This window comes from Parasteatoda tepidariorum, chromosome 12 (assembly GCF_982258835.1).
Source record: "Parasteatoda tepidariorum strain Cologne lab strain chromosome 12, Ptep-v5.0, whole genome shotgun sequence".
Lineage (NCBI taxonomy): Eukaryota > Metazoa > Arthropoda > Arachnida > Araneae > Theridiidae > Parasteatoda > Parasteatoda tepidariorum.
Genome location: NC_141766.1, coordinates 35,329,778 through 35,342,419, shown reverse-complemented (window position 1 = coordinate 35,342,419; position 12,642 = coordinate 35,329,778). Strand labels below are relative to the sequence as shown.

General features: G+C 29.6%; 1 long non-coding RNA gene across 1 annotated transcript; it reads right to left on the bottom strand.

Moving 5' to 3' along the window:
- Window positions 1-9,133: 9,133 nt before the first annotated feature.
- LOC147801012 (uncharacterized) lies at window positions 9,134-12,637 on the bottom strand. Its single transcript, XR_015430983.1, has 2 exons — window positions 12,544-12,637; window positions 9,134-11,725 (listed from the first exon to the last, which is right to left on the bottom strand). It is a non-coding gene; the product is annotated as an uncharacterized LOC147801012 (long non-coding RNA).
- Window positions 12,638-12,642: the final 5 nt, after the last annotated feature.

Here is a 12,642-nt window from a genome sequence, read left to right as displayed (position 1 = left end):
TAAGGGGCACTAACTTTGGTCCGCTTTCCTGTCTAAATTATTGGGGCCACATGTGCACCCCTATATTTTGATGCTCAAAAATACAAATCTGTTACGAAAAAAATAAGTTTATTCCGAGAAAGTACATTTTTGCGACAGTTTCCACAACTTAATAAGTACTTAGCACTAGCTAATTAGCGTATTTGAGGTCTCCCCTATAAACCGTTAATATTGGAACTTAGTATGTAAAAATCCGATCATTAGATCAAAAATCTTTTTCCTTACCTTTTTTACTTTTCACTCTGTACGAATCATTTTTGTGGATCAATATAATATTATTTATAACGATCAAATATTTTTGAAATTAGTTTTTTTAATATTTAAAAATAATTTAACTTTTTAATTAAAAATAACCATAGATATTTTTAAAACTTTTTATTAAAAAAATTTTTTGTGAATCCAAGTTCTTGGTTTTAAAATTATTTTGGCTGTCCATTTCTACCACTCGGAAAGCTCGTCTTGGGGATTTTTTTCACCGTATGCGAATGAAAACCTGATCGGCGATTTTTCAGTGCGTGAATTTATATCGCTACTATCGCTTGTGAATTTTTTGCATGCAGTAAGCGAGAATGATTTCTAACATAGCCATAACATCTCTTTTTTTATGATCAGACGATTTGATCAACCTCTGAGAGCACGCCAACTATAGGATTCTCTATTTCTTCAGTCCCACAGATCGTAAGACACGGTTCCCAGCAGAATACCGAAGTCAAGAGTCTCTGGCTGCGGTTAGCGGTCGGATGGGTGATCACTTTGATTAGCCTGCAGACGAAGAGACCGACGGAGAGCTGTATCGGTACTCGTTAAAATTTTCAATCGGTCCTCGGTTGGTCTTCGGGCTACCAAAGCAGGGGAGTCATCTAATTTGCAGAGAGTTAAAACGGAAATTGCTAGTCTTCGAGTCATCCGCAAGGATATTTCCCAAACCGTTACCAATTGCCCGTTGTGCAGCTCTAGTGCGACGTAAATAAGGTACTACAGTGAAACCTCTGATTAGCGAACAATCTCTGTTTCACAGTAAAATGGTCGTTAATAGAGGTTGGTCGTTCTGAGGGGTACCTAAATTGACTTCAAAATGTTATCGAAGGTTCATGATTTTTCTCATACGATTTTAAGTTTAGTCAGTGACATTTTTCTTGGTGAGGAAATGCCACTTGTGTTTTAGGCGTCATGAAAACCAGATCGATGAAAAAAATTTAGAGTCAATAAAACTGATCACTACTGACATATTTATGTGTGAAAACAAAGTTACCAATTATGAATGATAAAACTATTTTAAGTAAATAAACAATTATGCTTTTCGTTTAAGTTTTCATTCAATTTTGTGTCTTAATAATTAGTTAGCTTTAATAAAAGTAGAAGAGGTTTGTTTGTTTGAAATGCCTAGTTTCTTCAAAACGAAATTTTTTTCTAATTATTAACTTTCAATTCTAAAAAAATCATTGATAGCATCGTCTTTAGTGCACTCTGACTGCGTCATGAGGCTGTAGATCTCTTTCAGAGATTGCCAAAAAAGCGCACTCTAAATAAGAGCCTCACACAAATATTTTGAATACATTTTAATAAACTTTTTTGTTTTGCTAATATTTTTTGTGTTGACTTTTTTTCGTGTTTTTTACTTTGATCTTTTTCGCATTTGGTGCAGAGAGGTTTGTTTGCCCAGTATCTGGGAGAGGTTTTGAGGGCCTAAAGTCTTTCTTCAATGCAAAATCGATGGAAAATATTCATTTGTAATTAAATAGTCGTAGTTGACTACAGAAAGACCACAGGATTTTCTTAACTAATGAGATCACTAACATTTACCCTCAAAAGCCTTAGTAACTTTTCCTTTCAAAATTAAAGGAATGAAAGTCAAAAACCGTTATTCACATTGTCATTAAGACCATCACAAAACAACTCGGAATATATGGTTTTCTGTTTTAAAAAAAGGGCTCGTTAATCATAAACGTGTGATGCGTTGTTGCAATCTAATGAGTCAAACGGATAAGGACGTGTGTTTGTGTCATCTTGCAAAGCTATGGTGCATATAATTGCTAATGACGCGTGCATACCAATGCTGTACTCACGTATCATCAATGGATGAACGATAAACGATCATATTAGCATTCATACTACAGATGATTGCCCCAGACACTCGTGTATATGATTAGAAATTTCATGTAAGAAGAACTGCTCGCTCTTGCGCGAATGGAATTGGCGGGCGATCGTAAATGCAAGTCACATCCAGTGAGAATGCTCCATAATGCTAACTGCACTTTGAGGAAAAACGAAGGAAGTGAGTCATATGGGAAGTGAATTCTTATATGTTTGATTACACAGTGGTGTGCACACCTCTGTGCATGCTAATGCACACAGCTGCATGTGCAATGTTCAAGACGACACTGGGTCCATCATTTTAACATGTAATCACGCTATAAAGGCAATCTCTTTGTATCCTATCTGCTCATAGATATGTATATGATAAAATAGTAAAGTATTATGCTATTCATACATGCATGTGTACGTAACAGTGACTCTTAAGAAATGCAGTCGATACGCGAACCAACTAGTTATCACAACAACAGTTGCATATTTTGTGACTTCCATCAAACAAACTATTAAATCTGATTCACATACACAGATTGATTTACCAAAAACTGGATATTAAGGAACATTCACATAATTACGAGGGGGAAAAGGCTTATGCGTGCAAAAATCTGATTGGCGAAATATATTTTCCGGCGAAAAACTCACTAATCAGGTTCGCGCTCGCATCTCCAAATTCGCTTAAGGGATTTTTTTGCACTCAGTGTGAATGGTCAAGGTCTCTATCATTGGTTGTTGTTGTTGTTAATTTACGTCGCACTAGAGCTGCACAATGGGCTATTGGCCACGGTCTGGGAAACATCCAGGAGGATGATCCGAAGACATGCCATCACAATTTTGATCCTCTGCGGAGGGGATAGCACCCCCGCATCGGTAGCCCGACGACCTGCGCCCGAAGTCGAGCACTTTACGGCAGCACAGTTTAACGAGGACCAATACCGCACACCCTCGGTCCCTACACAAACTGATGCAAGTGGTCACCCACCCGCACACTGACCGTAGCCAGTGATGCTTGACTTCGGTGATCTTCTGGGAACCGTGTCTTAACGATCAGTCCACTGCGGGACCTCAATCATTGGAATGGAATGATATGGAATGTAAGTATGTATAGAAAAGTTATGTATATGAAACTTATGTACGTGTAGGAACCCTTTCCTCTGAAGCCCAACCAGTCTAACCAAATTTCTTTTCTTTGAAATTTGCCATTGCCCTACTTTATTTATAGGAAGCCATTTATTCAAAACTTTCTATTATGATTTTGGCAACAAGTCAAAAGCAGAAGTAATAAGTTTTAGTGCCGTAGATATAAGGAACCCGTAAGAGGAAGTGAAGGTCCTATCTTTCCGATGGCAACGAAAAACCGGTTTTCAGGGTTACCTTATTTTTGTGGTTTATCTTATTATTGGCGTTTAAAAAAAATTTACTACCATTTTTTTTTTGTTGAGTGTTTAGTTGTACTAGTTCTGATTTAGAATATAACAATATAATAAAATATAAAAAATGGACGATAAATTGTATTTTTACTATCAAAGTTAATAAAACTTTTAACTCGATTTAGAAATATGTATTAACTTAGTTAATTGCGCATTAATAATTAATTTGATAATTTAATTTTACAATTCTAAACTACTAACAAAGCCTTTAGTAGAGTGTACTCTAATGCAGAGCTGCCATCTAGTGATGGAATTAGTAAATCTCTATAGCAAAGAAATGAAAATAGAAAGGAGTGTACAAAAAAGAAAATTTAATTTTAGGAGGGATGAATTTTTTTTTTTTCCCTTGAAAAATAAGTTGTTTAAAAAATTTTTACATTTTAAAAGAAGAATTTACTGACTATGTCATAAAGTGTGGAAACAATTGCTAATATATTCTGACCAGCAAATCTTTCCGAAATAGAAAAGACTATTGAAGAAAATGAAACTTTTATAATTTAAATAATGTTTTTTCTTTCTTTCATAAAACTTAAAACAAAAATAATTTTTAGAAAATAGTTTAATTTGTATGAAAAATTCCTTGCTGTTATGTTGACATTTCGCTTTACACTTACCTTTAAAAGTATTTGATTATGAATTGTTGTTGTTGTTGTTAATTTACGTTGCACTAGAGCTGCACAATGGGCTATTGGCGACGGTCTGGGAAGCATCCCGGAGGATGATCCGAGGACATGCCATCACAGTTTTGATCCTCTGCGGAGGGCACCCCCGCTTCGGTAGCCTGACGACCTGCGCGCGAAGTCGAGCACTTTACGGTAGCACAGTGTAACGAGGACCAAAACCGCACACCCTCGGTCCCTACGCAGACTGATCCAAGTGGTCACCCACCCGCACACTGACCGTAGCCGGTGATGCTTGACTTCGGTGATCTGCTGGCAACCGTGTCTTAACGATCAGTCCACTGCGGGACTGATTACGAATTGAATTGTAGTTCGTGTTGATTTTACTGTGCTTGAACACCATTTCGAGAGCACAAAGCTTGACATCAAAGATTTTCTTTTCCTCCCACGCTGAAAATGCCCTCAACATTCTTCGAAGAAGCATTATTTACATGCATTTACAATTCTGTGAAAATAACGAAACATATTGGTCACATATACATGATGAGTTGGTTTATGGATTTAGATATTTAAATTTAAACAAATGGGGGGGGGAACATTTTTCGAATTCTTAATCTATAGCTTTAAAAATTATTTTGTGTGTAATGATAGCCTTTTTTGAAAAAGAATGGTCCTTCGAAAATTCGTTGTTTTGACGCTTCAGCTTTTTAACTTCTTCTGAAGAAGGAAAATAAATTATAGTCAAAATTATACTTAAAAGAAACTATAGACAGAGGCTGCAAATAAATTTCATGCATATTAAAATTTAAGCGAGAACAAAACATTATCTGCGAAAACCAGCGAATCCCAGTTGGGGTAAATAACGACACATATTTGATTTTCATGTGAAACAGAAAAAAATTGAAAGGCGATCGTTAGAACTATATCTAAGAATCATTAAGCAATCAAATTGGTTTTGCCATTTTTTCATCTTTAGGGACTCGATAGTTTCCAACTATCTTTTTGTTACTTCCTCGCATATTAGCCTGCGACCTATAATCAAAGAATATTATAGAACCCCTCTATATTCTTTGCTATAATTATAGGTCGCCTATAATTATAGATTAACCTATAATTATTCTTAATAAAATAACCTATAATTATAGGTTATTTTATTAAGAATTTAATCTAAATAGTACGAAATTAATTGCGTACTATTTAGATTAAATTCTTAATTAATATTTAAACAACTTATATTAAGAACGAGGAAACGGAACACTCTGTTCACATATTTTAAAAATGCTTGTGGCACATGAAGTCGCAATTTGATTAAAAACTTTAAGTTTTGGTGTCGCAAATAAATGTCTCAGTCAGAATTTTATCAAAATCTTAGGAGTCAATGTTAAGGATAATCACAGCATAAATGGATTCATAATTAATTAGAAAAATAGTAATAATTCAATTAGTCAAACTAATAAATCTAGTAATCCAAATAATATCCTTTGTTCCCCATTTAGTCTATGGCATACTAACTGGTCTTTTATGATTTTGATTACATACATGCTATACGTGACTGAAATTAAATTATCAGATTTTAATAATGATCTTGTTTTTTTTTGTTTGTTTTCTTTTTCTTTCTTCTTCTTTTTCGTTTAAGCATAGGCGTAGTAAGCATGTAATTTTTCAAAGTAATTTTTTTTTCACCCTAAAAGATAATTTTTTATTAACAATTTAAAAAGTTTAGATGGTTTTTAATTTAACGATTATCACATTCATGTAAGTGTTATCAATTCGTGAAAGTATCATTTAAAGATTTTTTTTAAAAATTGCATACTAATTCAAATACTTCTGACAAATATTTTACAGCATAATTGTTACCGTAAATGACTGAAATCAAGAGAATGTCGATTTTCACCGGTGAATGCCAACAATCACATAGTGGCTTTGGTGAATGTCCGAAATATTTGTTACATCCCATTACATATTAATTTATTCGTTAATATTATTTTATTTATTCGCTATTTTAATATCTTGGGATAGATTGGGTGAAACAACAGTGTTCGGAGAACCGATTTAATGCATATTGGGCAGTGGCACTTGACCTTAAAAAAACATCGATGTAGGACATACCGGGCAGTGGCACTGAACCTTTAAAATAGTTGGGGTAGTTGCACTTAACCAGAGCAAGTATATAATTCGGACATTTACCAAAGCGATTATGTTATTGTCAACATTCACCGGTGGAAGTTAACAACCACCAATTTCTTTAATTCACGGTAATATAAATAAATTTTGTCTCATAGTATTCAAATTATCTACGAAACTGGCAGGATGATTTGGAATTCGAAATTTATTTTCTGATTTGTTAGGATCATTAATTCCTAGGGAAGGGACCTAAGGAAACACGTGCCATAACCCCAAAATTTTTCAAAACTTTTGATTTTTTTAAAATTCTTTCTTTAAATCCATAAAATAATATTTTTATGAATTCAAAATTATATAATTCATATGTAATTTAGCAAAATAAAAGTTTAAATTTAATAATGCTACAAAATTTATGCATCATTGTTAATTGTTGTATTTAAATGTTGCATTTATTTCGTTTATAATTGGAGTTGGTTGCTATTTACGAAAGATTAATTTTCTTTTAATTACCTTTATTTTCCATTAATACAGAGAAATAATTTTTAAAGACACCTTTGTTGAAATCAAAAGTTCAATATTGATTTTTTTTTCTTTTACAATTTTAAATAATTTACAGCATTATCGAATTCAAAATTTATATTCTGATTTGTTTCAAGGATTAATTTCTTGATAGCCTATGATAAATGTTCTTAGAATTTTTAACTAATAATTTCCATTTCAGACGATGTATCCTTCTTTTACTACTAATTAATGTGAAATATGGCGTACGATTTTTTTTTAAATTTCAGCAAAGGCTGGTGTTGAAAACTATTTTATTTCATTATCAAATAACTTTAAAAAAATTTCGCTTCGACTTTATAAGACCGGATTGCGTCAAATGCATAACAATATTAAGTGGCAGATTATGCAATTTTATTCTTCTAGCTTTTAAGGACATTCCATATCTAATAATTACACGGTTAAATAATAAATGTATGTGATGAAATGTCTTTATTTTCTCAAAACTGTTTGGAAATAAGTTATGAATGAAAAAAAACTGTATTTAGCTTTTTTACATTTTGATTGTTCTCGACAAAGAGATTATTTATCTAAAATGAACTAGTTTCTAAAAAAAAAATGTCTATTTGAAAAATTGTTCCCGCTGCGTTTATTATATTTTTTAACCATTGTTGAAATAAAGTTAATATGAAACAAAATATCTTTTTTATATTTTTTTACTGGTTAATTTTATACGTCGCGTGAAATTTTTTGACATATTTGCATCGAATGTATTCTAAAATACTTTATTAGACCGTCAAATAATTTGGAGAAGCAGCGTATTTAGGAAGGATCAGATTGCAAAATGCTTCAAAATACAAAGGATGATAGAAAAATGCGATCCATAATTAAGTATTTTCTTAGTTTTTATTGATATCTTAAATCTAATAATTACAAATATATATTATGATGCGAATCTTCTACACGCATCAGGTGAAAGGTGAGAACGGAATAGTAACATTTTTAGAAAATTTATTTGTTTTAATGGCTTGGGGAAGAATATTTAACAAAATTTTAAAACTCTTTGTAATCTTACTTAATTATTTGAACTAAAATTTTTATATATATGCTATCATATATTTTGATAAGCTCATATATAAGAAGCTCTGATACCACAGTTTTTAATATTCTTTTTTAGGATGCGCAAAATTAAATGAAAACTCATACATGCGTTGCTAAATAAAGTTCAACAAAACTAACGCAGAAACGTTATGAAAATCAGAAAAATCATTAATACGAAATTTTAAAGCAATAAAATCTGGCAGATTGCTTAAGAAAACCTGGAGGATGTGAAAGGCAAATGTTTGAATATCAGTTTTAAATTTAATCCTGCTTTCCTCAATGATGATTCATCAGATTTCAAAAAGCTTATTTTCTTCCTTGTTTGAAAAGTAATCTGCGACCGCTAATGTTAATTCTGGCTTTATTTTTGAAAACAATTCTAAAATTATAAATTAAAAACAAGATTTAAAGAACCCCTTTTACACTCAAAATGGTTATAAAATTCAGTTGTATATATATATATATATGGTCTGAACTTGTAAAGGTTTCCTAAATTTATTTTAGAACATCATAATTAATTACTCTTAATAAACTAAAAAAAAATTGCATACAAAATACTTCAAATATTTCAAGGCTATTTTAAAAAATTCCACATCCATTATTTCACAAGAGAAAAAATAATTTTATTGAAATGTGCCATAAAAAAAAGTAAAACCTTTATTTTCAGAGTGTATTATGCTTTTTTTTTTTTATAAGTATTTTGTATTCTTCTGAAAAGTGTTCTAGGTGTTTGCTCAGAAGCAGAGAAATTGTCCCAAGTAGAGTTATTACTAAGAAATTGTTCCATTTTAATGGATCTGAATGCATTTTGTATAGAATTTCCCAAATTACTTCATTACCTGAAGATCAAACGCTTAAAAAATGCACTAATATTAAAGAAAATTGGATAGAAAATTTATTTGAAAAATTGCAATAAAAATTAATAAAATTTAAAAGTGTAGAATTTTAAGTTGGTAGATATCGCAAATTGATATTTACACACTGTTTTCATATTTCAAAAGTGATAACTCAAAACATATCTCAGCAGATTTTTTCAATTAAATATTTTAAGCATTATTTACAAAATATATATATATATATATATAAAATATCTTTACTAATTTTATTTATTTATTGTACAAAGATACTGTAATCAACTTCTTGTAGCTGCATTGGGTATGAATTTTTACTTCAATAAATTTTTTTAAAGTACGAAGCTATAATAAATGAAAGAAGTCAAAATTACTACTGGTAATATGAACAATTTAAAACTTTATTTAATAAAATAGTTGCACAGTTTTTCATTTTTCTGAAATTTCAGCAGACAGACATCACAACTTAAATACACTTCACCTAAATGCATAATCTCAAATAAATGTATTAATAAGCATACAAAAAATAGTTTTAGATACAAATAACAAATATAAATAAGAATTTTGCACATAAGGATTCTTTCCTTGATAGAACGGTTTTAAAAATTATTACTTAGTGGTAGCTTCTTCAAACATTACATTCAAATAGTACCAGTAAGCTCTTGTCAGGCAAGAAAAAACTTATTATGTAAATCTACCCAATCCAAGAAACTGTCATTTACAATAAACATCTAATTTAAAAATGGAAGTTTAACATAATTCACCCAATAATTCTATATGAAAATCTATTATATTAATTTTTAACGTTATATTTTACATGCTTAAAGAAACTAGTTTAGAAGAGAAAATTATTAAATTTTGTCTGGGTTTTCAAAAGAAAAAAAAAAGAATTTTTTTTCACAAATAATGTGCAATTGAAAATAAAACAAAAATTCAGAATAATTTCATTTAAAGCCTACGAATAATTTTAATTAGGCGTTCAACACTATAGAATATTACTTATAAGATTAATAGTAACTTTTTCAAAGTTTATTAAAACAATATCTTAAAAAAAAACTTAATTTGCATTTTATAGAATTTTGTGTCATACAGAACATTGGACTTATCTTTAAACTTACCTACTAAGCATGACAGTAATATTAGTCTGAGAAAGACAAGATATAAAATGCTTAATATAATTTTAAGATTCAAATATTTAGACACATAAATATGTGCTTAAGCATTAACAGAATTTTTTTTTTTTTTTAAACTTTCGAGAACATTACAACTAACATAACACAATAAATTTATCAACTTTAGTTTGCTTAATCAAGTAGAGTAGACTTAAAAATAGAAAGATATTTAAGGAAATACATTTACCTAAATATAGTTCTGAACTAAATTGCCTAAATTATTAGACAAATTATGAAAAATGCTCATTATTCTTGCTTTATTGCAGAAATTTTAACTGAAATATTTATTGTTTACACCTGTAAAAGTTAATGTGGTTTCTAGAATTTCATTGCATGGATTTTCCTTTTTAAATAAATTTCCAGCATACGAAAAAAATAATGTTTCATAAACATAAGTATAAATCTTAATAACTATATTTCAAATTGACGAAACTCTCCTCTGAAAAATTGCGAAATCATAGCTGACAACATAGATATGAAAAAATCCAGTAGATTTTACGAAATAATATAAATTTTATGATAATTGTAGCAGAATGTACTAAATATTTCACACAAAGGGAATTTTAGAGATTTTTCTAGTTATCAAAATAGAAAAATTGCAATATTCTCCAGTTAAAATTGACAACATACTTGAAATATTATGTGTTATGTTTACTCATAATTTTGAATATTAATAGGCACTTAATCAATCAAAGATATTTAAAAGATTTTATTAATTTATTTAAAAAGAAAATTCTGAACATTTTAGAAGAAAAAAAGTTATGATCCTGGATGTCACAATAACTAGCTTTTACACAGTTAAAAACATTCATAAAACACAATATTTATAACTTTTATCTCATTACTAAAGCTCATTACACAAAAATGATACCATATAAAAATGCTATATGAGAGGAGTTTATATGCACGCTGTGAAATAAGATCATGCATTTGTTTGATACATTATATGTGCTTTTTTCATTTCATACACAAAATTAATCTTACTTTTAACAAACTGTACTTTTACTCCACAATAACTTTATTTGACTAATGAACTACATTTTACTATAATTTATAATAGAATTGTAAGTTACTATTTAATCAATTTTAACAGAAAAATATTTCCAGCTTTAATTAAAATGAACCAGAGAAACAATGCAAGAATTGCGAAAATCAGAACTTGGGATTACATTTCATATGATTATATGCACACAACTAACAAAGGGAGAATAATGAAAACTCCAAATGTTTAGAAACATATCCATATAAAGGGCAAATTATAAATAATTGGCAATATAAATATTATAAAATTTCTAGAAGTTAAGTTGATCATATATGCATAACAGAAAACTTTCATATCTTTAAAGATCAAAATTAAACTAAAAATATTTTGATGAAACTGCAATGTTTAACCCAAAAATGGGAACTTACCAGTTTCGGGAGTCTGTAAAGTGTCAGTGTCACTTAACTTTTATTGATGTCATCAATGCAATATTAATTGCAGTAAGAGGAACATAATATAGTAATGTCAGCATTCTTAAACTTTTAAGTACTTGAAAATGTTAATGAATGACATACCCTAGAAAGTAATTAACATCTAGTTAAGTTTGCAAGTGAGCTTTAGTTGTTATACTGAACTTGGAAAAAACAATAAAAAGAAAACCACTTTAAAAACATCTATATAGAAAGTTTAATAAACTATCCAAATAGGCAGTTCTCTAGCTATTGTTTCACCAAGTTTATCTTCTCCACGATCGGCCAACTGCATGTGGTACACAGACATGCTTCCAGTCATTCCTATACATGAATCAAATCATGAACCACTAGAGAAAAAAAAGTAACATTAACAATACTTGTATTAAAAAATTACAACGTCAAAAGAGATAAATTTCTCACAGTGACAAAAAATCCCAATATGTTGTTACTCTTTTTTAGAGAGTTAACTAATTTATTTTAAATACATTAATCTCATCTATCAATTTTGAATGCAAGGCATACAATTCCTATGATAGTTGCTAGGAAATTTAGAAATATATAAAGATGAATTGTAGATCTAAAATACTCATAACTTTAATAACCACTTTTTCTTAATATAGCTAAATACAACCTTCATATTTTAATATTCCTTATTATAAACTATTCATAATATAAAATTTAGTATGTGCTGTTTGTATTCTAATGACAAACAGCACAAAACACAAGCATTTATCTCCATATAAGTTCATTTATTATTATACATAAATAAAAAACTATATAATTTCCTAAAATTTATGCAAGCTCATTTTCGCTATATTAACGCTGATTTTACTAAAACATTTTTAATGATCAAAACCTTCGTTAGAATAAATATTCCAATATGAAAACATTTTTGGTTTTCAGAAATTTTCCTCTGCAAAAATTATTTAACGAATTTTTTAAACAATAACCACTCAATCAATTAATGCTAAGCATATAAAAATAATTTTCTAGTAGAGTTATAAATGCATTATAAAATTCATTCTCATTGAAAAATAACACGAGAATAATGTTCACGCATTATAGAACGTAATATATAAACATTTATGCAATGTTTTCACATTTAATTAGCTAATAATAAATAAAATGATTACATAAAATTAGTATATTAATAATTTATACCTACCAAAACAGATTACTTATCTATCCCATGCAACAAAATTTCTACACGTGAATTAACAAGCCATCACAACAAATATGCACACGAACGCTGGCGATGTGGCGA